The sequence below is a fragment of the Scyliorhinus torazame genome, chromosome 14 (genome assembly GCF_047496885.1).
Source record: "Scyliorhinus torazame isolate Kashiwa2021f chromosome 14, sScyTor2.1, whole genome shotgun sequence".
In the NCBI taxonomy this organism is placed as follows: domain Eukaryota; kingdom Metazoa; phylum Chordata; class Chondrichthyes; order Carcharhiniformes; family Scyliorhinidae; genus Scyliorhinus; species Scyliorhinus torazame.
In genome coordinates, this window is record NC_092720.1 from 174335705 (window position 1) to 174362198 (window position 26494).

The 26494-nt window shown below is 43.5% G+C and overlaps 12 non-coding genes across 12 annotated transcripts; all 12 read right to left on the minus strand.

The window, feature by feature from the left end:
* Window positions 1-3285: 3285 nt before the first annotated feature.
* Window positions 3286-3359, minus strand: trnan-guu (transfer RNA asparagine (anticodon GUU)). Its single transcript has one exon. It is a non-coding gene; the product is annotated as a tRNA-Asn (tRNA).
* Window positions 3360-5273: 1914 nt separating this feature from the next.
* trnan-guu (transfer RNA asparagine (anticodon GUU)) lies at window positions 5274-5347 on the minus strand. The gene has a single exon. It is a non-coding gene; the product is annotated as a tRNA-Asn (tRNA).
* Window positions 5348-9241: 3894 nt separating this feature from the next.
* On the minus strand, window positions 9242-9315 carry trnan-guu (transfer RNA asparagine (anticodon GUU)). Its single transcript has one exon. It is a non-coding gene; the product is annotated as a tRNA-Asn (tRNA).
* A 1915-nt stretch (window positions 9316-11230) lies between these two features.
* trnan-auu (transfer RNA asparagine (anticodon AUU)) lies at window positions 11231-11304 on the minus strand. The gene has a single exon. It is a non-coding gene; the product is annotated as a tRNA-Asn (tRNA).
* A 1914-nt stretch (window positions 11305-13218) lies between these two features.
* trnan-guu (transfer RNA asparagine (anticodon GUU)) lies at window positions 13219-13292 on the minus strand. Its single transcript has one exon. It is a non-coding gene; the product is annotated as a tRNA-Asn (tRNA).
* Window positions 13293-15208: 1916 nt separating this feature from the next.
* trnan-guu (transfer RNA asparagine (anticodon GUU)) lies at window positions 15209-15282 on the minus strand. Its single transcript has one exon. It is a non-coding gene; the product is annotated as a tRNA-Asn (tRNA).
* A 1404-nt stretch (window positions 15283-16686) lies between these two features.
* On the minus strand, window positions 16687-16760 carry trnan-guu (transfer RNA asparagine (anticodon GUU)). The gene has a single exon. It is a non-coding gene; the product is annotated as a tRNA-Asn (tRNA).
* Window positions 16761-18676: 1916 nt separating this feature from the next.
* On the minus strand, window positions 18677-18750 carry trnan-guu (transfer RNA asparagine (anticodon GUU)). Its single transcript has one exon. It is a non-coding gene; the product is annotated as a tRNA-Asn (tRNA).
* Window positions 18751-20645: 1895 nt separating this feature from the next.
* Window positions 20646-20719, minus strand: trnan-guu (transfer RNA asparagine (anticodon GUU)). Its single transcript has one exon. It is a non-coding gene; the product is annotated as a tRNA-Asn (tRNA).
* Window positions 20720-22635: 1916 nt separating this feature from the next.
* trnan-guu (transfer RNA asparagine (anticodon GUU)) lies at window positions 22636-22709 on the minus strand. The gene has a single exon. It is a non-coding gene; the product is annotated as a tRNA-Asn (tRNA).
* A 1404-nt stretch (window positions 22710-24113) lies between these two features.
* Window positions 24114-24188, minus strand: trnan-guu (transfer RNA asparagine (anticodon GUU)). The gene has a single exon. It is a non-coding gene; the product is annotated as a tRNA-Asn (tRNA).
* Window positions 24189-26104: 1916 nt separating this feature from the next.
* trnan-guu (transfer RNA asparagine (anticodon GUU)) lies at window positions 26105-26178 on the minus strand. The gene has a single exon. It is a non-coding gene; the product is annotated as a tRNA-Asn (tRNA).
* Window positions 26179-26494: the final 316 nt, after the last annotated feature.

A 26494-nucleotide genomic window follows, 5' to 3' on the forward strand; every position in this document is an offset into this window, starting at 1 on the left:
ATGTCAGGAAATTCATGGAGATGGAGGGACCATCCAGACCAAGAATATTCTCCGCGTATACAGAAAGTTCCGTGGGTCTTTACTTGAGACACTTGAACGTTTTGGGTGAATGGCCAAAGAAGCTGATGCAGCAAATTGAGAGAGACTATTTTCACTTCCAACCAGACAAGAACCTGAGGAGTATGCTTGATGATAATAGTTAAAATAAAAAACTGGGAGCTGAAGAGATTCTCGTATTCACAAGCGTTTGAATTCTGGAGCATCAAACAGGAGCAGAAGCATGCACTCAGATGTGAGCCCGTTTTAAAGAGTCCTTTCCTCAGAGAATTCCTCATCAGTTCATTTGCGAAAACCTCATCAAATTATCGCTGCCGTGACTCTGAATCGAAATTGCTGCGGCCACAACGCAGAGCACTAACCACGAGAGGATCACGGCGCCACACGTCACCGGCGAAGCATGTCTGTAACTGTCGATGTACTTGGTCATCAACTGTTTGGAATCTATCATGACGCACAGTTTATGACTCCCTAAAAACAACTTTAGTAGATACACAAGTTTGGATGCCTTAACTTTGGTTCCATAATAATGTTCCTGCAACAAGGATAATTAACCGGGCGCATAAAAATAACAATGCAATGGCTATAATATATAATACATAACAATTCCGATATTCATCCCAAACTTATGGTATTTGGACGTTCTCCCGGTGTCTGCATCGGTTTTCTCTACCTGCTCGAGGTCCCTCCCGCAGTGCAAAGATGTGAACATTCGGTGTATTGGCCATGCTAAAATGAGCCAGATTGTTCATGGATTAACAGTTTCGCTGGATTGGCCGTGATCAATTTGCGGGATTACGGGTATTCTACGGAGGAACTTGGTCTCTTTGTCTCTTGCTGATTTTTTGAAACGATTTCTCCCAGCATTCCTTTCCTCTCATTCTTGAATATTGCAAGTGCAAACAAACTCTCTCTCTATTTCCACGATTGTCTTTCTCCGCCCAAATACCAGTTGCGCGTTGCAGTGCCTCTCATTCACCGTCTCACACTCTTTGATCTAAAGAGAAAAATCTAGGCCCCTTTCGTTCCACTGTTGCTGTTAGGTGAATGTCTCTCCATGGTGGTTCAAATCCATATTGATAAACCTTTGGATGCGAACTGACTGTTTGAAATCATAAAGACAGCATTTGGCGTGTTTAATATTGGAACCGGAGAAAATAAATCAAATCAACGTGGCATGAAATATAAAAAGCACCAAGGCGGTGATTCGATCCCACAGAGGGACGAAGTAGACAAAAAATTTGATCCTCGGGAGGGATATCATTACGTCTCTCGGTGAGATCGAACACCAACCTTGCGGTCAACAGCCGAACGCGCTAACCGATTGCGCCACAGAGACGGCAACTGCTCACGTCACTCGAATAAACATGCCAAATTATGATGGAAAAAATCTCATCCTGGCCACGTCCTCAGAGCAAATTATTGTCCATGCACAAATCTGGAACAAAAACACAAAAGGTTGGGCAATCTCGGCAGGTCTTACAGCATCTGAGAAGTCAGAACGGAGTCTGTGGTTCAAGACAGGCTGACTTTGTGTTACAGAACAATGACTACACCATTATCCGTAGCCCTGTCAATAACGCGCCTCCAGCCTTTTACATTCGAGCCATTTTTGTATTTTCTGCTTCCAGATATTCGCAGTAAAACTATAATAAAACTGTATTTTCTGATGTGCAGTTAGGACAGTTTTCTTAGTTTCTAAATATCAGTTGATTTCTCATTCTAACCAAAGGAAATGTGCCTTGACTGTCGACGATCAGTCGGGCAGCGCCCTTCGTTTTTCCCGGAGTCTCTTTCTCGAAGTGTTTCCAAACATTCACAAACCTACTGCTTGATTTTCGTGTGTTGCTTCGTATCCTTTTCTCCACTGCTAAGTGGCTCTATTTCTCAGAATTCTGCCCACCCCTCACTGCTTCATGACCAGATGTCAGGAAATTCATTTCCATGGAGGGACTATCGAGACCAAGATTATTCTCCGCGTATAAAGAAGGTTCAGTGGGTATTTGGTTGAGACACTTGAAAGTTTTGGGTGAATAGCCGAAGAAGCTGATGGAACAAATTGAGAGAGACTGTTTTCACTTGCAAAAATAAAAGACCCGGAGGAGTATGATAGATGAAAATAGTTAAAATATAAAACCGTGATCTGAGGAGATTCTCGTATTCACAACAGTTTGAATTCAGGTGCCTCCAACAGGAGCAGAAACATGCACTCAGATGTGACCCGCTTTAAAGAAGCCTTACACAGAGAATTCCACACCCATTCCTTTCCGAGATACACATTAACTTACCGCTGTCGTGACTCGGAGTCGAAGAAGGTTGCTGCAGCCACAGCGCAAAGTACTAACCACTATACGATCACGACGCCACACGTTACCGCCGAGGTGCACAGTGACTGCCGATGTACTTGATCATCAACTGTTTGGAATCTATCATGGCCAACACTTTATGACTCTCTCATTACAAGTTTCGTAGATACACAGTTTGGATACCTCAACATTGGTTCCAGAGTAATGTTCCTGCAACAAGGATATATACATTTTAACCCACGCTGATAAAAAGAACCGCTATAATAGATAACACATAACAATTTCGACATTCAGACCAAATTTATGGCATTTGGACTTTCTCCCGTCTCTGCATCGATTTTCTCCGCCTGCTCGAGATCCCTCCCACAGTCCAAAGATGTGAAGGTTCGGTGGATTGGCCATGCTAAAGTGTGCCAGATGGTCCATAGACTAGCAGTTTCGCTGGATTGGCCAAGATCAACGTGCCAGGTGACTGGCATTCTACGGAGGAGCTTGATCACGAAGACCCCTGCTGATTTTTAAAAAACCATTTCATCCTGTATCCCTTTCCTCTCATTCCTGAATATTGTCAGTGCAAACCAACTTTCTCTCTATTTCTACGATCAACATCTCCGCCCGCATACCAGTTGAACTTTGGAGCGTCTCTCATTCGCCGTCTCGCCCTCTTTGATCCGAAGAGAAAAATCTAAGATCCTTTCATCCCACTGTTGCTATTGGGTGAATGTCTCTCTATGGTAATTCAAATTCATATTCATTAACCCTTTGGATGCGAACTGGATGTTTAAAAGCAGAAAGACAGCATTTGGCGTGTTTAATATTGGAACTGGAGAAAAGAAATCAAATCAACGTGGCATGAAATATCAAAAGCACCAAGGCGGTGATTCGATCCCAGAGAGGGTTCACGCGGGGTGGGATAACACTTCGTCTCTGGGTGGGATCGAACCACCAACCTTTAGGTTAACAGCCGAGCGCGCTGACAGATTGCGCCACAGAGACGACAAATGCTCTTTTAGCTCCAATAAACAAGCCAATTTAAGATGGACACAGTCTCATCTTGTCCACATCGTAACAGTTCCTTCTTGTTGATGCACCAATCTGGAACAAAAACACAAAATGCTGGGCAATCTCAGCAGGTCTGACAGCATCTGTGGAGAGAGAACGGAGTCTGTGCTTCAAGCCAGGTTGATTATGTGTCACAGAACAAAGACTACGCCATTATCCGTAGCCCTATCAATAACGCCCTCCAGCCTTCTACATTCGAGCCATTGTTGTATTTTCTGCTTCCAGATATTCGCAATGAAACTATAATAAACTGTATATTCTGATGTGCAGTAAGGACAGTTTTCTTAGGTTCTAAATATCAGTTGATTTCTCGAATCATTCGAACCAATGGAAATGTGACGTCACTGCCGATGAGCAGTCGGGCAGCGCCCTTCGTTCTCCCCGGTGTCTCTTTCTCGAAGTGTTTCCCAACATTCACAAAACTAGTGCTTGATTTTCGTGTGTCGCTTCTTTTCCATTTTCTCCATTGCCAACTGGCATTATCTCCCAAAATCCTGCCCGCTCCTCTTCATTGCATCATGTCAGATGTCAGGAAATTCATGGAGATGGAGGGACCATCCAGACCAAGAATATTCTCCGCGTATACAGAAGGTTCCGTGGGTCTTTACTTGAGGCACTTGAACATTTTGGGTGAATGGCCAAAGAGGCTGATGCAGCAAATTGAGAGAGACTGTTTTCACTTCCAACCAGACAAGAACCTGAGGACTATGCTTGATGATAATAGGTAAAATAAAAAAGTGGGAGCTGAAGAGATTCTCGTATTCACAAGCGTTTGAATTCTGGAGCATCAAACAGGAGCAGAAGCATGCACTCAGATGTGAGCCCGTTTTAAAGAGTACTTTCCTCAGAGAATTCCTCATCAGTTCATTTGCGAAAAACTCAGCAAATTATCGCTGCCGTGACTCTGATTCGAAATTGCTGCGGCCACAACGGATAGCACTAACCACGAGACGATCACGGCGCCACACGTCACCGGCGAAGCATGTCTGTAACTGTCGATGTACTTGGTCATCAACTGTTTGGAATCTATCATGACGCACAGTTTATGACTCCCTAAAAACAACTTTAGTAGATACACAAGTTTGGATGCCTTAACTTTGGTTCCATCATAATGTTCCTGCAACAAGGATAATTAACCGGGCTCATAAAAATAACAATGCAATGGCTATAATATATAATACATAACAATTCCGATACTCATCGCAAACCTATGGTATTTGGACGTTCTCCCGGTGTCTGCATCGGTTTTCTCTACCTGCTCGAGGTCCCTCCCGCAGTGCAAGGATGTGAACTTTCGGTGTATTGGCCATGGTAAAATGAGCCAGATTGTCCATGGATTAACAGTTCGCTGGATTGGCCGTGATCAACTTGCGGGATTACGGGTATTCTACGGAGGAACTTGCTCTCTTTGTCTCTTGCTGATTTTTTGAATCGATTTCTCCCAGCATTCCTTTCCTCTCATTCTTAAATATTGCAAGTGCAAACAAACTCTCTCTCTATTTCCACGATTGGCTTTCTCCGCCCAAATACCAGTTGCGCGTTGGAGCGCCTCTCATTAGCCGTCTCACACTCTTTGATCTAAAGAGAAAAATCTAGGCCCCTTTCGTTCCACTGTTGCTGTTAGGTGAATGTCTCTCCATGGTGGTTCAAATTCATATTGGTTCAACCTTTGGATGCGAACTGACTGTTTGAAATCATAAAGACAGCATTTGGCGTGTTTAATATTGGTACCGGAGAAAATAAATCAAATCAAAGTGGTATGAAATATAAAAAGCACCAAGGCGGTGATTCGATCCCACAGAGGGACGAAGTATACAAAATATTCCATGTTTGGGTGGGATATCATTCCGTCTCTGGGTGGGATCGAACCACCAACCTTCCAGTTAACAGCCGAACGCGCTGACCGATTGCGCCACAGAGACGACTAATGCTCTTTCAGCTCCAATAAACAAGCCAATTTAAGATGCGCACATGTCTCATCTTGTCCACATCGTAACAGCTCATTCTTGTTGATGCACCAATCTGGAACAAAAACACAAAATGCTGGGCAATCTCAGCAGGTCTGACAGCATCTGTGGAGAGAGAACGGAGTCTGTGCTTCAAGCCAGGTTGATTATGTGTCACAGAACAAAGACTACGCCATTATCCGTAGCCCTGTCAATCACGCCCTCCAGCCTTCTACATTCGAGCCATTGTTGTATTTTCTGCTTCCAGATATTCGCAATGAAACTATAATTAAACTGTATATTCTGATGTGCAGTAAGGACAGTTTTCTTAGATTCTAAATATCAGTTGATTTCTCGAATCATTCTAACCAAAGGAAATGTGACGTCACTGTCGATGAGCAGTCGGGCAGCGCTCTTCGTTCTCCCCGGTGTCTCTTTCTCGAAGTGTTTCCCAACATTCACAAAACTAGTGCTTGATTTTCGTGTGTCGCTTCTTTTCCATTTTCTCCATTGCCAACTGGCATTATCTCCCAAAATCCTGCCCGCTCCTCTTCATTGCATCACGAGAGATGTCAGGAAATTCATGGAGATGGAGGGACCATCCAGACCAAGAATATTCTCCGCGTATACAGAAAGTTCCGTGGGTCTTTACTTGAGACACTTGAACGTTTTGGGTGAATGGCCAAAGAAGCTGATGCAGCAAATTGAGAGAGACTATTTTCACTTCCAACCAGACAAGAACCTGAGGAGCATGCTTGATGATAATAGTTAAAATAAAAAACTGGGAGCTGAAGAGATTCTCGTATTCACAAGCGTTTGAATTCTGGAGCATCAAACAGGAGCAGAAGCATGCACTCAGATGTGAGCCCGTTTTAAAGAGTCCTTTCCTCAGAGAATTCCTCATCAGTTCATTTGCGAAAACCTCATCAAATTATCGCTGCCGTGACTCTGAATCGAAATTGCTGCGGCCACAACGCAGAGCACTAACCACGAGAGGATCACGGCGCCACACGTCACCGGCGAAGCATGTCTGTAACTGTCGATGTACTTGGTCATCAACTGTTTGGAATCTATCATGACGCACAGTTTATGACTCCCTAAAAACAACTTTAGTAGATACACAAGTTTGGATGCCTTAACTTTGGTTCCATAATAATGTTCCTGCAACAAGGATAATTAACCGGGCTCATAAAAATAACAATGCAATGGCTATAATATATAATACATAACAATTCCGATATTCATCCCAAACTTATGGTATTTGGACGTTCTCCCGGTGTCTGCATCGGTTTTCTCTACCTGCTCGAGGTCCCTCCCGCAGTGCAAAGATGTGAACATTCGGTGTATTGGCCATGCTAAAATGAGCCAGATTGTTCATGGATTAACAGTTTCGCTGGATTGGCCGTGATCAATTTGCGGGTTTACGGGTATTCTACGGAGGAACTTGGTCTCTTTGTCTCTTGCTGATTTTTTGAAACCATTTCTCCCAGCATTCCTTTCCTCTCATTCTTGAATATTGCAAGTGCAAACAAACTCTCTCTCTATTTCCACGATTGTCTTTCTCCGCCCAAATACCAGTTGCGCGTTGCAGTGCCTCTCATTCACCGTCTCACACTCTTTGATCTAAAGAGAAAAATCTAGACCCCTTTCGTTCCACTGTTGCTGTTAGGTGAATGTCTCTCCATGGTGGTTCAAATCCATATTGATAAACCTTTGGATGCGAACTGACTGTTTGAAATCATAAAGACAGCATTTGGCGTGTTTAATATTGGAACCGGAGAAAATAAATCAAATCAACGTGGCATGAAATATAAAAAGCACCAAGGCGGTGATTCGATCCCACAGAGGGACGAAGTAGACAAAAAATTTGATCCTCGGGAGGGATATCATTACGTCTCTCGGTGAGATCGAACACCAACCTTGCGGTCAACAGCCGAACGCGCTAACCGATTGCGCCACAGAGACGGCAACTGCTCACGTCACTCGAATAAACATGCCAAATTATGATGGAAAAAATCTCATCCTGGCCACGTCCTCAGAGCAAATTATTGTCCATGCACAAATCTGGAACAAAAACACAAAAGGTTGGGCAATCTCGGCAGGTCTTACAGCATCTGAGAAGTCAGAACGGAGTCTGTGGTTCAAGACAGGGTGACTTTGTGTTACAGAACAATGACTACACCATTATCCGTAGCCCTGTCAATAACGCGCCTCCAGCCTTTTACATTCGAGCCATTTTTGTATTTTCTGCTTCCAGATATTCGCAGTAAAACTATAATAAAACTGTATTTTCTGATGTGCAGTTAGGACAGTTTTCTTAGTTTCTAAATATCAGTTGATTTCTCATTCTAACCAAAGGAAATGTGCCTTGACTGTCGACGATCAGTCGGGCAGCGCCCTTCGTTCTTCCCGGAGTCTCTTTCTCGAAGTGTTTCCAAACATTCACAAACCTACTGCTTGATTTTCGTGTGTTGCTTCGTATCCTTTTCTCCACTGCTAAGTGGCTCTATTTCTCAGAATTCTGCCCACTCCTCACTGCTTCATGACCAGATGTCAGGAAATTCATTTCCATGGAGGGACTATCGAGACCAAGATTATTCTCCGCGTATAAAGAAGGTTCAGTGGGTATTTGGTTGAGACACTTGAAAGTTTTGGGTGAATAGCCGAAGAAGCTGATGGAACAAATTGAGAGAGACTGTTTTCACTTGCAAAAATAAAAGACCCGGAGGAGTATGATAGATGAAAATAGTTAAAATATAAAACCGTGATCTGAGGAGATTCTCGTATTCACAACAGTTTGAATTCAGGTGCCTCCAACAGGAGCAGAAACATGCACTCAGACGTGACTCGCTTTAAAGAAGCCTTACACAGAGAATTCCACACCCATTCCTTTCCGAGATACACATTAACTTACCGCTGTCGTGACTCGGAGTCGAAGAAGGTTGCTGCAGCCACAGCGCAAAGTACTAACCACTATACGATCACGACGCCACACGTTACCGCCGAGGTGCACAGTGACTGCCGATGTACTTGATCATCAACTGTTTGGAATCTATCATGGCCAACACTTTATGACTCTCTCATTACAAGTTTCGTAGATACACAGTTTGGATACCTCAACATTGGTTCCAGAGTAATGTTCCTGCAACAAGGATATATACATTTTAACCCACGCTGATAAAAAGAACCGCTATAATAGATAACACATAACAATTTCGACATTCAGACCAAATTTATGGCATTTGGACTTTCTCCCGTCTCTGCATCGATTTTCTCCGCCTGCTCGAAATCCCTCCCACAGTCCAAAGATGTGAAGGTTCGGTGGATTGGCCATGCTAAAGTGTGCCAGATGGTCCATAGACTAGCAGTTTCGCTGGATTGGCCAAGATCAACGTGCCAGGTGACTGGCATTCTACGGAGGAGCTTGATCACGAAGACCCCTGCTGATTTTTTAAAAACCATTTCATCCTGTATCCCTTTCCTCTCATTCCTGAATATTGTCAGTGCAAACCAACTTTCTCTCTATTTCTACGATCAACATCTCCGCCCGCATACCAGTTGAACTTTGGAGCGTCTCTCATTCGCCGTCTCGCCCTCTTTGATCCGAAGAGAAAAATCTAAGATCCTTTCATCCCACTGTTGCTATTGGGTGAATGTCTCTCTATGGTAATTCAAATTCATATTCATTAACCCTTTGGATGCGAACTGGATGTTTAAAATCAGAAAGACAGCATTTGGCGTGTTTAATATTGGAACTGGAGAAAAGAAATCAAATCAACGTGGCATGAAATATCAAAAGCACCAAGGCGGTGATTCGATCCCAGAGAGGGACAAAGTAAAATGCGGTTCACGCGGGGTGGGATAACACTTCGTCTCTGGGTGGGATCGAACCACCAACCTTTCGGTTAACAGCCGAGCGCGCTGACAGATTGCGCCACAGAGACGGCAAATGCTCTTTTAGCGCCAATAAACAAGCCAATTTAAGATGGACACAGTCTCATCTTGTCCACATCGTAACAGCTCATTCTTGTTGATGCACCAATCTGGAACAAAAACACAAAATGCTGGGCAATCTCAGCAGGTCTGACAGCATCTGTGGAGAGAGAACGGAGTCTGTGTTTCAAGCCAGGGTGATTATGTGTCACAGAACAAAGACTACGCCATTATCCGTAGCCCTGTCAATAACGCCCTCCAGCCTTCTACATTCGAGCCATTGTTGTATTTTCTGCTTCCAGATATTCGCAATGAAACTATAATTAAACTGTATATTCTGATGTGCAGTAAGGACAGTTTTCTTAGATTCTAAATATCAGTTGATTTCTCGAATCATTCTAACCAAAGGAAATGTGACGTCACTGTCGATGAGCAGTCGGGCAGCGCTCTTCGTTCTCCCCGGTGTCTCTTTCTCGAAGTGTTTCCCAACATTCACAAAACTAGTGCTTGATTTTCGTGTGTCGCTTCATTTCCATTTTCTCCATTGCCAACTGGCATTATCTCCCAAAATCCTGCCCGCTCCTCTTCATTGCATCATGAGAGATGTCAGGAAATTCATGGAGATGGAGGGACCATCCAGACCAAGAATATTCTCCGCGTATACAGAAGGTTCCGTGGGTCTTTACTTGAGGCACTTGAACATTTTGGGTGAATGGCCAAAGACGCAGATGCAGCAAATTGAGAGAGACTGTTTTCACTTCCAACCAGACAAGAACCTGAGGTGTATGCTTGCTGATAATAGTTAAAATAAAAAACTGGGAGCTGAAGAGATTCTCGTATTCACAAGCGTTTGAATTCTGGAGCATCAAACAGGAGCAGAAGCATGCATTCAGATGTGAGCCCGTTTTAAAGAGTCCTTTCCTCAGAGAATTCCTCATCAGTTCATTTGCGAAAAACTCATCAAATTATCGCTGCCGTGACTCTGAATCGAAATTGCTGCGGCCACAACGGATAGCACTAACCACGAGACGATCACGGCGCCACACGTCACCGGCGAAGCATGTCTGTAACTGTCGATGTACTTGGTCATCAACTGTTTGGAATCTATCATGACGCACAGTTTATGACTCCCTAAAAACAACTTTAGTAGATACACAAGTTTGGATGCCTTAACTTTGGTTCCATAATAATGTTCCTGCAACAAGGATAATTAACCGGGCTCATAAAAATAACAATGCAATGGCTATAATATACAATACATAACAATTCCGATATTCATCCCAAACTTATGGTATTTGGACGTTCTCCCGGTGTCTGCATCAGTTTTCTCTACCTGCTCGAGGTCCCTCCCGCAGTGCAAAGATGTGAACGTTCGGTGTATTGGCCATGCTAAAATGAGCCAGATTGTCCATGGATTAACAGTTTCGCTGGATTGGCCGTGATCAATTTGCGGGATTACGGGTATTCTACGGAGGAACTTGGTCTCTTTGTCTCTTGCTGATTTTTTGAAACGATTTCTCCCAGCATTCCTTTCCTCTCATTCTTGAATATTGCAAGTGCAAACAAACTCTCTCTCTATTTCCACGATTGACTTTCTCCGCCCAAATACCAGTTGCGCGTTGGAGCGCCTCTCATTCGCCGTCTCACACTCTTTGATCTAAAGAGAAAAATCTAGGCCCCTTTCGTTCCACTGTTGCTGTTAGGTGAATGTCTCTCCATGGTGGTTCAAATACATATTGGTTCAACCTTTGGATGCGGACTGACTGTTTGAAATCATAAAGACAGCATTTGGCGTGTTTAATATTGGAACCGGAGAAAATAAATCAAATCAACGTGGCATGAAATATAAAATCACCAAGGCGGTGATTCGATCCCACAGAGGGACGAAGTAAACAAAATATTTCATCCTTGGGTGGGATATCGTACCGTCTCTGGGTGGGATTGAACCACCAACCTTTCAGTTAATAGTCGAACGCGCTGACCGATTGCGCCACAGAGACGACAAATGCTCTTTCAGCTCCAATAAACAAGCCAATTTAAGATGCACACATGTCTCATCTTGTCCACATCGTAACAGTTCATTCTTGTTGATGCACCAATCTGGAATAAAAACACAAAATGCTGGGCAATCTCAGCAGGTCTGACAGCATCTGTGGAGAGAGAACGGAGTCTGTGCTTCAAGCCAGGTTGATTATGTGTCACAGAACAAAGACTACGCCATTATCCGTAGCCCTGTCAATAACGCCCTCCAGCCTTCTACATTCGAGCCATTGTTGTATTTTCTGCTTCCAGATATTCGCAATGAAACTATAATTAAACTGTATATTCTGAAGTGCAGTAAGGACAGTTTTCTTAGATTCTAAATATCAGTTGATTTCTCGAATCATTCTAACCAAAGGAAATGTGACGTCACTGTCGATGAGCAGTCGGGCAGCGCCCTTCGTTCTCCCCGGTGTCTCTTTCTCGAAGTGTTTCCCATCATTCACAAAACTAGTGCTGGATTTTCGTGTGTCGCTTCTTTTCCATTTTCTCCATTGCCAACTGGCATTATCTCCCAAAATCCTGCCCGCTCCTCTTCATTGCATCATGACAGATGTCAGGAAATTCATGGAGATGGAGGGACCATCCAGACCAAGAATATTCTCCGCGTATACAGAAGGTTCCGTGGGTCTTTACTTGAGACACTTGAACATTTTGGGTGAATGGCCAAAGAAGCTGATGCAGCAAATTGAGAGAGACTGTTTTCACTTCCAACCAGACAAGAACCTGAGGAGTATGCTTGCTGATAATAGTTAAAATAAAAAACTGGGAGCTGAAGAGATTCTCGTATTCACAAGCGTTTGAATCCTGGTGCATCAAACAGGAGCAGAAGCATGCACTCAGATGTGTGCTCGTTTTAAAGAGTCCTTTCCTCAGAGAATTCCTCATCAGTTCATTTGCGAAAAACTCATCAAATTATCGCTGCCGTGACTCTGAATCGAAATTGCTGCGGCCACAACGCAGAGCACTAACCACGAGACGATCACGGCGCCACACGTCACCGGCGAAGCATGTCTGTAACTGTCGATGTACTTGGTCATCAACTGTTTGGAATCTATCATGACGCACAGTTTATGACTCCCTAAAAACAACTTTAGTAGATACACAAGTTTGGATGCCTTAACTTTGGTTCCATAATAATGTTCCTGCAACAAAGATAATTAACCGGGCTCATAAAAATAACAATGCAATGGCTATAATATATAATACATAACAATTCCGATATTCATCCCAAACTTATGGTATTTGGACGTTCTCCCGGTGTCTGCATCGGTTTCCTCTACCTGCTCGAGGTCCCTCCCGCAGTGCAAAGATGTGAACGTTCGGTGTATTGGCCATGCTAAAATGAGCCAGATTGTCCATGGATTAACAGTTTCGCTGGATTGGCCGTGATCAATTTGCGGAATTACGGGTATTCTACGGAGGAACTTGGTCTCTTTGTCTCTTGCTGATTTTTTGAAACGATTTCTCCCAGCATTCCTTTCCTCTCATTCTTGAATATTGCAAGTGCAAACAAACTCTCTCTCTATTTCCACGATTGAGTTTCTCCGCCCAAATACCAGTTGCGCGTTGGAGCGCCTCTCATTCGCCGTCTCACACTCTTTGATCGAAAGAGAAAAATCTAGGCCCCTTTCGTTCCACTGTTGCTGTTAGGCGAATGTCTCTCCATGGTGGTTCAAATTCATATTGATTAAAGCTTTGGATGCGAACTGACTGTTTGAAATCATAAAGACAGCATTTGGCGTGTTTAATATTGGAACCGGAGCAAAGAAATCAAATCAACGTGGCATGAAATATAAAAAGCACCAAGGCGGTGATTCGATCCCACAGAGGGACAAAGTAAAATACGCTTCAGCCGCGGTGGGATAACACTTCGTCTCTGGGTGGGATCGAACCACCAACCTTTCAGTTAACAGCCGAACGCGCTGACCGATTGCGCCACAGAGACGACAAATGCTCATTTAGCTCCAATAAACAAGCCAATTTAAGATGGACACAGTCTCATCTTGTCCACATCGTAACAGCTCATTCTTGTTGATGCACCAATCTGGAACAAAAACACAAAATGCTGGGCAATCTCAGCAGGTCTGACAGCATCTGTGGAGAGAGAACGGAGTCTGTGTTTCAAGCCAGGGTGATTATGTGTCACAGAACAAAGACTACGCCATTATCCGTAGCCGTGCCAATAACGCCCTCCAACCTTCTACATTCGGGCCATTGTTGTATTTTCTGCTTCCAGATATTCGCAATGAAACTATAATTAAACTGTATTTTCTGATGTGCAGTAAGGACAGTTTTCTTAGTTTCTAAATGTCAGTTGAATTCTCGAATCATTCCAATCAAAGGAAATGTGACGTCACTGTCGATGAGCAGTCGGGCAGCGCCCTTCGTTCTCCCCGGTGTCTCTTTCTCGAAGTGTTTCCCAACATTCACAAAACTAGTGCTTGATTTTCGAGTGTCGCTTCTTTTCCATTTTCTCCATTGCCAACTGGCATTATCTCCCAAAATCCTGCCCGCTCCTCTTCATTGCATCATGACAGATGTCAGGAAATTCATGGAGATGGAGGGACCATCCAGACCAAGAATATTCTCCGCGTATACAGAAGGTTCCGTGGGTCTTTACATGAGACACTTTAACATTTTGGGTGAATGGCTAAAGAAGCTGATGCAGCAAATTGAGAGAGACTGTTTTCACTTCCAACCAGACAAGAACCTGAGGAGTATGCTTGCTGATAATAGTTAAGATAAAAAACTGGGAGCTGAAGAGATTCTCGTATTCACAAGCGTTTGAATTCTGGAGCATCAAACAGGAGCAGAAGCATGCACTTAGATGTGAGCCCGTTTTAAAGAGTCCTTTCCTCAGAGAATTCCTCATCAGTTCATTTGCGAAAAACTCATGAAATTATCGCTGCCGTGACTCTGAATCGAAATTGCTGCGGCCACAACGCAGAGCACTAACCACGAGACGATCACGGTGCCACACGTCACCGGCGAAGCATGTCTGTAACTGTCGATGTACTTGGTCATCAACTGTTTGGAATCTATCATGACGCACATTTTATGACTCCCTAAAAACAACTTTAGTAGATACACAAGTTTGGATGTCTTAACTTTGTTTCCATAATAATGTTCCTGCAACAAGGATAATTAACCGGGCTCATAAAAATAACAATGCAATGGCTATAATATATAATACATAACAATTCCGATATTCATCCCAAACTTACGATATTTGGACGTTCTCCCGGTGTCTGCATCGGTTTTCTCTACCTGCTCGAGGTCCCTCCCGCAGTGCAAAGATGTGAACGTTCGGTGTATTGGCCATGCTAAAATGAGCCAGATTGTCCATGGATTAACAGTTTCGCTGGATTGGCCGTGATCAATTTGCGGGATTACGAGTATTCTACGGAGGAACTTGCACTCTTTGTCTCTTGCTGATTTTTTGAAACGATTTCTCCCAGCATTCCTTTCCTCTCATTCTTGAATATTGCAAGTGCAAACAAACTCTCTCTCTATTTCCACGATTGGCTTTCTCCGCCCAAATACCAGTTGCGCGTTGGAGAGCCTCTCATTCGCCGTCTCACACTCTTTGATCTAAAGAGAAAAATATAGGCCCCTTTAGTTCCACTGTTGCTGTTAGGTGAATGTCTCTCCATGGTGGTTCAAATTCATATTGATTAAACCTTTGGATGCGAACTGACTGTTTGAAATCATAAAGACAGCATTTGGCGTGTTTAATATTGGAACCGGCGAAAATAAATCAAATCAACGTGGCATGAAATATAAAAAGCACCAAGGCGGTGATTCGATCCCACTGAGGGACGAAGTATACAAAATTTTTCATCCTAGGGATGGATATCATTTCGTCTCTGGGTGGGATTGAACCACCAACCTTTCGGTTAACAGCCGAACGCGCTAACCGATTGCGCCACAGAGACGGCAACTACTCACGTCACTCGAATAAACATGCCAAATTATGATGGAAACAATCTCATCCTGGCCACGTCCTCAGAGCAAATTATTGTCCATGCACAAATCTGGAACAAAAACACAAAGGTTGGGCAATCTCGGCAGGTCTTACAGCATCTGAGAAGTCAGAACGGAGTCTGTGGTTCAGGACAGGGTGACTTTGTTTTACAGAACAATGACTACACCATTATCCGTAGCCCTGTCAATAACGCGCCTCCAGCCTTTTACATTCGAGCCATTTTTGTATTTTCTGCTTCCAGATATTCGCAGTGAAACTATAATAAAACTGTATTTTCTGATGTGCAGTTAGGACAGTTTTCTTTGTTTCTAAATATCAGTTGATTTCTCATTCTAACCAAAGGAAATGTGTCTTGACTGTCGACGATCAGTCGGGCAGCGCCCTTCGTTCTCCCCGGAGTCTCTTTCTCGAAGTCTTTCCCAACATTCACAAAGTGCTTGATTTTCGTGTGTTGCTTCGTTTCCTTTTCTCCACTGCCAAGTGGCTCTATTTCTCAGAATTCTGCCCACTCCTCCTCACTGCTTCATGACCAGATGTCAGGAAATTCATTTCCATGGAGGGACTATCGAGACCAAGATTATTCTCCGCGTATAAAGAAGGTTCAGTGGGTATTTGGTTGAGACACTTGAAAGTTTTGGGAGAATAGCCGAAGAAGCTGATGTAACAAATTGAGAGAGACTGTTTTCACTTGCAAAAATAAAAGACCCGGAGGAGTATGATAGATGAAAATATAAAACAGTGATCTGAGGAGATTCTCGTATTCACAACAGTTTGAATTCAGGGGCCTTTAACAGGAGCAGAAACATGCACTCAGTTGTGACCCGCTTTAAAGAGGTCTTACACAGAGAATTCTGCAGCCGTTAATTTTCGACATACACATTAACTTACTGGCATTCTACGGAGGAGCTTGATCACGAAGACCCCTGCTGATTTTTAAAAAACCATTTAATCCTGTATCCCTTTCCTCTCATTGCTGAATATTGTCAGTGCAAACCAACTTTCTCTCTATTTCTACGACTCAACATCTCCGCCCGCATACCAGTTGAACTTTGGAGCGTCTCTCATTCGCCGTCTCGCCCTCTTTGATCCAAAGAGAAAAATCTAAGATCCTTTCATCCCACTGTTGCTATTGGGTGAATGTCTCTCTATGGTAATTCAAATTCATATTCATTAACCCTTTGGATGCGAACTGAATGTTTAAAATCAGAAAGACAGAATTTGGCGTGTTTAATATTGGAACCGGAGCAAAGAAATCAAATCAACGTGGCATGAAATATAAAAAGCACCAAGGCGGTGATTCGATCCCACAGAGGGACAAAGTAAAATACGCTTCAGCCGCGGTGGGATAACACTTCGTCTCTGGGTGGGATCGAACCACCAACCTTTCAGTTAACAGCCGAACGCGCTTACCGATTGCGCCACAGAGACGACAAATGCTCTTTGAGCTCCAATAAACAAGCCAATTTAAGATGGACACAGTCTCATCTTGTCCACATCGTAACAGCTCATTCTTGTTGATGCACCAATCTGGAACAAAAACACAAAATGCTGGGCAATCTCAGCAGGTCTGACAGCATCTGTGGAGAGAGAACGGAGTCTGTGTTTCAAGCCAGGGTGATTATGTGTCACAGAACAAAGACTACGCCATTATCCGTAGCCCTGCCAATAACGCCCTCCAACCTTCTACATTCGGGCCATTGTTGTATTTTCTGCTTCCAGATATTCGCAATGAAACTATAATTAAACTGTATTTTCTGATGTGCAGTAAGGACAGTTTTCTTAGTTTCTAAATATCAGTTGAATTCTCGAATCATTCCAATCAAAGGAAATGTGACGTCACCGTCGATGAGCAGTCGGGCAGCGCCCTTCGTTCTCCCCGGTGTCTCTTTCTCGAAGTGTTTCCCAACATTCACAAAACTAGTGCTTGATTTTCGAGTGTCGCTTCTTTTCCATTTTCTCCATTGCCAACTGGCATTATCTCCCAAAATCCTGCCCGCTCCTCTTCATTGCATCATGACAGATGTCAGGAAATTCATGGAGATGGAGGGACCATCCAGACCAAGAATATTCTCCGCGTATACAGAAGGTTCCGTGGGTCTTTACATGAGACACTTTAACATTTTGGGTGAATGGCCAAAGAAGCTGATGCAGCAAATTGAGAGAGACTGTTTTCACTTCCAACCAGACAAGAACCTGAGGAGTATGCTTGCTGATAATAGTTAAGATAAAAAACTGGGAGCTGAAGAGATTCTCGTATTCACAAGCGTTTGAATTCTGGAGCATCAAACAGGAGCAGAAGCATGCACTCAGATGTGAGCCCGTTTTAAAGAGTCCTTTCCTCAGAGAATTCCTCATCAGTTCATTTGCGAAAAACTCATGAAATTATCGCTGCCGTGACTCTGAATCGAAATTGCTGCGGCCACAACGCAGAGCACTAACCACGAGACGATCACGGCGCCACACGTCACCGGCGAAGCATGTCTGTAACTGTCGATGTACTTGGTCATCAACTGTTTGGAATCTATCATGACGCACATTTTATGACTCCCTAAAAACAACTTTAGTAGATACACAAGTTTGGATGTCTTAACTTTGTTTCCATAATAATGTTCCTGCAACAAGGATAATTAACCGGGCTCATAAAAATAACAATGCAATGGCTATAATATATAATACATAACAATTCCGATATTCATCCCAAACTTACGGTATTTGGACGTTCTCCCGGTGTCTGCATCGGTTTTCTCTACCTGCTCGAGGTCCCTCCCGCAGTGCAAAGATGTGAACGTTCGGTGTATTGGCCATGCTAAAATGAGCCAGATTGTCCATGGATTAACAGTTTCGCTGGATTGGCCGTGATCAATTTGCGGGATTACGAGTATTCTACGGAGGAACTTGCACTCTTTGTCTCTTGCTGATTTTTTGAAACGATTTCTCCCAGCATTCCTTTCCTCTCATTCTTGAATATTGCAAGTGCAAACAAACTCTCTCTCTATTTCCACGATTGGCTTTCTCCGCCCAAATACCAGTTGCGCGTTGGAGAGCCTCTCATTCGCCGTCTCACACTCTTTGATCTAAAGAGAAAAATATAGGCCCCTTTAGTTCCACTGTTGCTGTTAGGTGAATGTCTCTCCATGGTGGTTCAAATTCATATTGATTAAACCTTTGGATGCGAACTGACTGTTTGAAATCATAAAGACAGCATTTGGCGTGTTTAATATTGGAACCGGCGAAAACAAATCAAATCAACGTGGCATGAAATATAAAAAGCACCAAGGCGGTGATTCGATCCCACTGAGGGACGAAGTATACAAAATTTTTCATCCTAGGGATGGATATCATTTCGTCTCTGGGTGGGATTGAACCACCAACCTTTCGGTTAACAGCCGAACGCGCTAACCGATTGCGCCACAGAGACGGCAACTACTCACGTCACTCGAATAAACATGCCAAATTATGATGGAAACAATCTCATCCTGGCCACGTCCTCAGAGCAAATTATTGTCCATGCACAAATCTGGAACAAAAACACAAAGGTTGGGCAATCTCGGCAGGTCTTACAGCATCTGAGAAGTCAGAACGGAGTCTGTGGTTCAGGACAGGGTGACTTTGTTTTACAGAACAATGACTACACCATTATCCGTAGCCCTGTCAATAACGCGCCTCCAGCCTTTTACATTCGAGCCATTTTTGTATTTTCTGCTTCCAGATATTCGCAGTGAAACTATAATAAAACTGTATTTTCTGATGTGCAGTTAGGACAGTTTTCTTAGTTTCTAAATATCAGTTGATTTCTCATTCTAACCAAAGGAAATGTGTCTTGACTGTCGACGATCAGTCGGGCAGCGCCCTTCGTTCTCCCCGGAGTCTCTTTCTCGAAGTCTTTCCCAACATTCACAAAGTGCTTGATTTTCGTGTGTTGCTTCGTTTCCTTTTCTCCACTGCCAAGTGGCTCTATTTCTCAGAATTCTGCCCACTCCTCCTCACTGCTTCATGACCAGATGTCAGGAAATCCATTTCCATGGAGGGACTATCGAGACCAAGATTATTCTCCGCGTATAAAGAAGGTTCAGTGGGTATTTGGTTGAGACACTTGAAAGTTTTGGGAGAATAGCCGAAGAAGCTGATGTAACAAATTGAGAGAGACTGTTTTCACTTGCAAAAATAAAAGACCCGGAGGAGTATGATAGATGAAAATATAAAACAGTGATCTGAGGAGATTCTCGTATTCACAACAGTTTGAATTCAGGGGCCTTTAACAGGAGCAGAAACATGCACTCAGTTGTGACCCGCTTTAAAGAGGTCTTACACAGAGAATTCCGCACCCGTTAATTTTCGAGATACACATTAACTTACCGCTGTCGTGACTCGGAGTCGGAGCGAGGTTGATGCAGCCACAGGGCAAAGTACTAACCACTATACGATCACGACGCCGCACGTTCCCGCCGAGGTGCACAGTGACTGCCGATGTACTTGATCATCAACTGTTTGGAATCTATCATGGCCAACACTTTATGACTCTCTCATTACAAGTTTCGTAGATACACAGTTTGGATACCTCAACATTGGTTCCAGAGTAATGTTCCTGCAACAAGGATATATACATTTTAACCCACGCTGATAAAAAGAACCGCTATAATAGATAACACATAACAATTTCGACATTCAGCCCAAATATATGGCATTTGGACTTCCTCCCGTCTCTGCATCGATTTTCTCCGCCTGCTCTAGGTCCCTCCCATAGTCCAAAGATGTGAAGGTTCGGTGGATTGGCCATGCTAAAGTGTGCCAGATTGTCCTAAACTAGCAGTTTCGCTTGATTGGCCAAGATCAACGTGCCAGGCGACTGGCATTCTACGGAGGAGCTTGATCACGAAGACCCCTGCTGATTTTTTAAAAACCATTTAATCCTGTATCCCTTTCCTCTCATTGCTGAATATTGTCAGTGCAAACCAACTTTCTCTCTATTTCTACGACTCAACATCTCCGCCCGCATACCAGTTGAACTTTGGAGCGTCTCTCATTCGCCGTCTCGCCCTCTTTGATCCAAAGAGAAAAATCTAAGATCCTTTCATCCCACTGTTGCTATTGGGTGAATGTCTCTCTATGGTAATTCAAATTCATATTCATTAACCCTTTGGATGCGAACTGAATGTTTAAAATCAGAAAGACAGAATTTGGCGTGTTTAATATTGGAACCGGAGCAAAGAAATCAAATCAACGTGGCATGAAATATAAAAAGCACCAAGGCGGTGATTCGATCCCACAGAGGGACAAAGTAAAATACGCTTCAGCCGCGGTGGGATAACACTTCGTCTCTGAGTGGGATCGAACCACCAACCTTTCAGTTAACAGCCGAACGCGCTTACCGATTGCGCCACAGAGACGACAAATGCTCTTTGAGCTCCAATAAACAAGCCAATTTAAGATGGACACAGTCTCATCTTGTCCACATCGTAACAGCTCATTCTTGTTGATGCACCAATCTGGAACAAAAACACAAAATGCTGGGCAATCTCAGCAGGTCTGACAGCATCTGTGGAGGGAGAACGGAGTCTGTGTTTCAAGCCAGGGTGATTATGTGTCACAGAACAAAGACTACGCCATTATCCGTAGCCCTGCCAATAACGCCCTCCAACCTTCTACATTCGGGCCATTGTTGTATTTTCTGCTTCCAGATATTCGCAATGAAACTATAATTAAACTGTATTTTCTGATGTGCAGTAAGGACAGTTTTCTTAGTTTCTAAATATCAGTTGAATTCTCGAATCATTCCAATCAAAGGAAATGTGACGTCACTGTCGATGAGCAGTCGGGCAGCGCCCTTCGTTCTCCCCGGTGTCTCTTTCTCGAAGTGTTTCCCAACATTCACAAAACTAGTGCTTGATTTTCGAGTGTCGCTTCTTTTCCATTTTCTCCATTGCCAACTGGCATTATCTCCCAAAATCCTGCCCGCTCCTCTTCATTGCATCATGACAGATGTCAGGAAATTCATGGAGATGGAGGGACCATCCAGACCAAGAATATTCTCCGCGTATACAGAAGGTTCCGTGGGTCTTTACATGAGACACTTTAACATTTTGGGTGAATGGCTAAAGAAGCTGATGCAGCAAATTGAGAGAGACTGTTTTCACTTCCAACCAGACAAGAACCTGAGGAGTATGCTTGCTGATAATAGTTAAGATAAAAAACTGGGAGCTGAAGAGATTCTCGTATTCACAAGCGTTTGAATTCTGGAGCATCAAACAGGAGCAGAAGCATGCACTTAGATGTGAGCCCGTTTTAAAGAGTCCTTTCCTCAGAGAATTCCTCATCAGTTCATTTGCGAAAAACTCATCAAATTATCGCTGCCGTGACTCTGAATCGAAATTGCTGCGGCCACAACGCAGAGCACTAACCACGAGACGATCACGGCGCCACACGTCACCGGCGAAGCATGTCTGTAACTGTCGATGTACTTGGTCATCAACTGTTTGGAATCTATCATGACGCACATTTTATGACTCCCTAAAAACAACTTTAGTAGATACACAAGTTTGGATGTCTTAACTTTGTTTCCATAATAATGTTCCTGCAACAAGGATAATTAACCGGGCTCATAAAAATAACAATGCAATGGCTATAATATATAATACATAACAATTCCGATATTCATCCCAAACTTACGATATTTGGACGTTCTCCCGGTGTCTGCATCGGTTTTCTCTACCTGCTCGAGGTCCCTCCCGCAGTGCAAAGATGTGAACGTTCGGTGTATTGGCCATGCTAAAATGAGCCAGATTGTCCATGGATTAACAGTTTCGCTGGATTGGCCGTGATCAATTTGCGGGATTACGAGTATTCTACGGAGGAACTTGCACTCTTTGTCTCTTGCTGATTTTTTGAAACGATTTCTCCCAGCATTCCTTTCCTCTCATTCTTGAATATTGCAAGTGCAAACAAACTCTCTCTCTATTTCCACGATTGGCTTTCTCCGCCCAAATACCAGTTGCGCGTTGGAGAGCCTCTCATTCGCCGTCTCACACTCTTTGATCTAAAGAGAAAAATATAGGCCCCTTTAGTTCCACTGTTGCTGTTAGGTGAATGTCTCTCCATGGTGGTTCAAATTCATATTGATTAAACCTTTGGATGCGAACTGACTGTTTGAAATCATAAAGACAGCATTTGGCGTGTTTAATATTGGAACCGGCGAAAATAAATCAAATCAACGTGGCATGAAATATAAAAAGCACCAAGGCGGTGATTCGATCCCACTGAGGGACGAAGTATACAAAATTTTTCATCCTAGGGATGGATATCATTTCGTCTCTGGGTGGGATTGAACCACCAACCTTTCGGTTAACAGCCGAACGCGCTAACCGATTGCGCCACAGAGACGGCAACTACTCACGTCACTCGAATAAACATGCCAAATTATGATGGAAACAATCTCATCCTGGCCACGTCCTCAGAGCAAATTATTGTCCATGCACAAATCTGGAACAAAAACACAAAGGTTGGGCAATCTCGGCAGGTCTTACAGCATCTGAGAAGTCAGAACGGAGTCTGTGGTTCAGGACAGGGTGACTTTGTTTTACAGAACAATGACTACACCATTATCCGTAGCCCTGTCAATAACGCGCCTCCAGCCTTTTACATTCGAGCCATTTTTGTATTTTCTGCTTCCAGATATTCGCAGTGAAACTATAATAAAACTGTATTTTCTGATGTGCAGTTAGGACAGTTTTCTTAGTTTCTAAATATCAGTTGATTTCTCATTCTAACCAAAGGAAATGTGTCTTGACTGTCGACGATCAGTCGGGCAGCGCCCTTCGTTCTCCCCGGAGTCTCTTTCTCGAAGTCTTTCCCAACATTCACAAAGTGCTTGATTTTCGTGTGTTGCTTCGTTTCCTTTTCTCCACTGCCAAGTGGCTCTATTTCTCAGAATTCTGCCCACTCCTCCTCACTGCTTCATGACCAGATGTCAGGAAATTCATTTCCATGGAGGGACTATCGAGACCAAGATTATTCTCCGCGTATAAAGAAGGTTCAGTGGGTATTTGGTTGAGACACTTGAAAGTTTTGGGAGAATAGCCGAAGAAGCTGATGTAACAAATTGAGAGAGACTGTTTTCACTTGCAAAAATAAAAGACCCGGAGGAGTATGATAGATGAAAATATAAAACAGTGATCTGAGGAGATTCTCGTATTCACAACAGTTTGAATTCAGGGGCCTTTAACAGGAGCAGAAACATGCACTCAGTTGTGACCCGCTTTAAAGAGGTCTTACACAGAGAATTCTGCACCCGTTAATTTTCGAGATACACATTAACTTACTGGCATTCTACGGAGGAGCTTGATCACGAAGACCCCTGCTGATTTTTTAAAAACCATTTAATCCTGTATCCCTTTCCTCTCATTGCTGAATATTGTCAGTGCAAACCAACTTTCTCTCTATTTCTACGACTCAACATCTCCGCCCGCATACCAGTTGAACTTTGGAGCGTCTCTCATTCGCCGTCTCGCCCTCTTTGATCCAAAGAGAAAAATCTAAGATCCTTTCATCCCACTGTTGCTATTGGGTGAATGTCTCTCTATGGTAATTCAAATTCATATTCATTAACCCTTTGGATGCGAACTGAATGTTTAAAATCAGAAAGACAGAATTTGGCGTGTTTAATATTGGAACCGGAGCAAAGAAATCAAATCAACGTGGCATGAAATATAAAAAGCACCAAGGCGGTGATTCGATCCCACAGAGGGACAAAGTAAAATACGCTTCAGCCGCGGTGGGATAACACTTCGTCTCTGGGTGGGATCGAACCACCAACCTTTACAGTTAACAGCCGAACGCGCTTACCGATTGCGCCACAGAGACGACAAATGCTCTTTGAGCTCCAATAAACAAGCCAATTTAAGATGGACACAGTCTCATCTTGTCCACATCGTAACAGCTCATTCTTGTTGATGCACCAATCTGGAACAAAAACACAAAATGCTGGGCAATCTCAGCAGGTCTGACAGCATCTGTGGAGAGAGAACGGAGTCTGTGTTACAAGCCAGGGTGATTATGTGTCACAGAACAAAGACTACGCCATTATCCGTAGCCCTGCCAATAACGCCCTCCAACCTTCTACATTCGGGCCATTGTTGTATTTTCTGCTTCCAGATATTCGCAATGAAACTATAATTAAACTGTATTTTCTGATGTGCAGTAAGGACAGTTTTCTTAGTTTCTAAATATCAGTTGAATTCTCGCTTCATTCCAATCAAAGGAAATGTGACGTCACTGTCGATGAGCAGTCGGGCAGCGCCCTTCGTTCTCCCCGGTGTCTCTGTCTCGAAGTGTTTCCCAACATTCACAAAACTAGTGCTTGATTTTCGAGTGTCGCTTCTTTTCCATTTTCTCCATTGCCAACTGGCATTATCTCCCAAAATCCTGCCCGCTCCTCTTCATTGCATCATGACAGATGTCAGGAAATTCATGGAGATGGAGGGACCATCCAGACCAAGAATATTCTCCGCGTATACCGAAGGTTCCGTGGGTCTTTACATGAGACACTTTAACATTTTGGGTGAATGGCCAAAGAAGCTGATGCAGCAAATTGAGAGAGACTGTTTTCACTTCCAACCAGACAAGAACCTGAGGAGTATGCTTGCTGATAATAGTTAAGATAAAAAACTGGGAGCTGAAGAGATTCTCGTATTCACAAGCGTTTGAATTCTGGAGCATCAAACAGGAGCAGAAGCATGCACTCAGATGTGAGCCCGTTTTAAAGAGTCCTTTCCTCAGAGAATTCCTCATCAGTTCATTTGCGAAAAACTCATCAAATTATCGCTGCCGTGACACTGAATCGAAATTGCTGCGGCCACAACGCAGAGCACTAACCACGAGACGATCACGGCGCCACACGTCACCGGCGAAGCATGTCTGTAACTGTCGATGTACTTGGTCATCAACTGTTTGGAATCTATCATGACGCACATTTTATGACTCCCTAAAAACAACTTTAGTAGATACACAAGTTTGGATGTCTTAACTTTGTTTCCATAATAATGTTCCTGCAACAAGGATAATTAACCGGGCTCATAAAAATAACAATGCAATGGCTATAATATATAATACATAACAATTCCGATATTCATCCCAAACTTACGGTATTTGGACGTTCTCCCGGTGTCTGCATCGGTTTTCTCTACCTGCTCGAGGTCCCTCCCGCAGTGCAAAGATGTGAACGTTCGGTGTATTGGCCATGCTAAAATGAGCCAGATTGTCCATGGATTAACAGTTTCGCTGGATTGGCCGTGATCAATTTGCGGGATTACGAGTATTCTACGGAGGAACTTGCACTCTTTGTCTCTTGCTGATTTTTTGAAACGATTTCTCCCAGCATTCCTTTCCTCTCATTCTTGAATATTGCAAGTGCAAACAAACTCTCTCTCTATTTCCACGATTGGCTTTCTCCGCCCAAATACCAGTTGCGCGTTGGAGAGCCTCTCATTCGCCGTCTCACACTCTTTGATCTAAAGAGAAAAATATAGGCCCCTTTAGTTCCACTGTTGCTGTTAGGTGAATGTCTCTCCATGGTGGTTCAAATTCATATTGATTAAACCTTTGGATGCGAACTGACTGTTTGAAATCATAAAGACAGCATTTGGCGTGTTTAATATTGGAACCGGCGAAAACAAATCAAATCAACGTGGCATGAAATATAAAAAGCACCAAGGCGGTGATTCGATCCCACTGAGGGACGAAGTATACAAAATTTTTCATCCTAGGGATGGATATCATTTCGTCTCTGGGTGGGATTGAACCACCAACTTTTCGGTTAACAGCCGAACGCGCTAACCGATTGCGCCACAGAGACGGCAACTACACACGTCACTCGAATAAACATGCCAAATTATGATGGAAACAATCTCATCCTGGCCACGTCCTCAGAGCAAGTTATTGTCCATGCACAAATCTGGAACAAAAACACAAAGGTTGGGCAATCTCGGCAGGTCTTACAGCATCTGAGAAGTCAGAACGGAGTCTGTGGTTCAGGACAGGGTGACTTTGTTTTACAGAACAATGACTACACCATTATCCGTAGCCCTGTCAATAATGCGCCTCCAGCCTTTTACATTCGAGCCATTTTTGTATTTTCTGCTTCCAGATATTCGCAGTGAAACTATAATAAA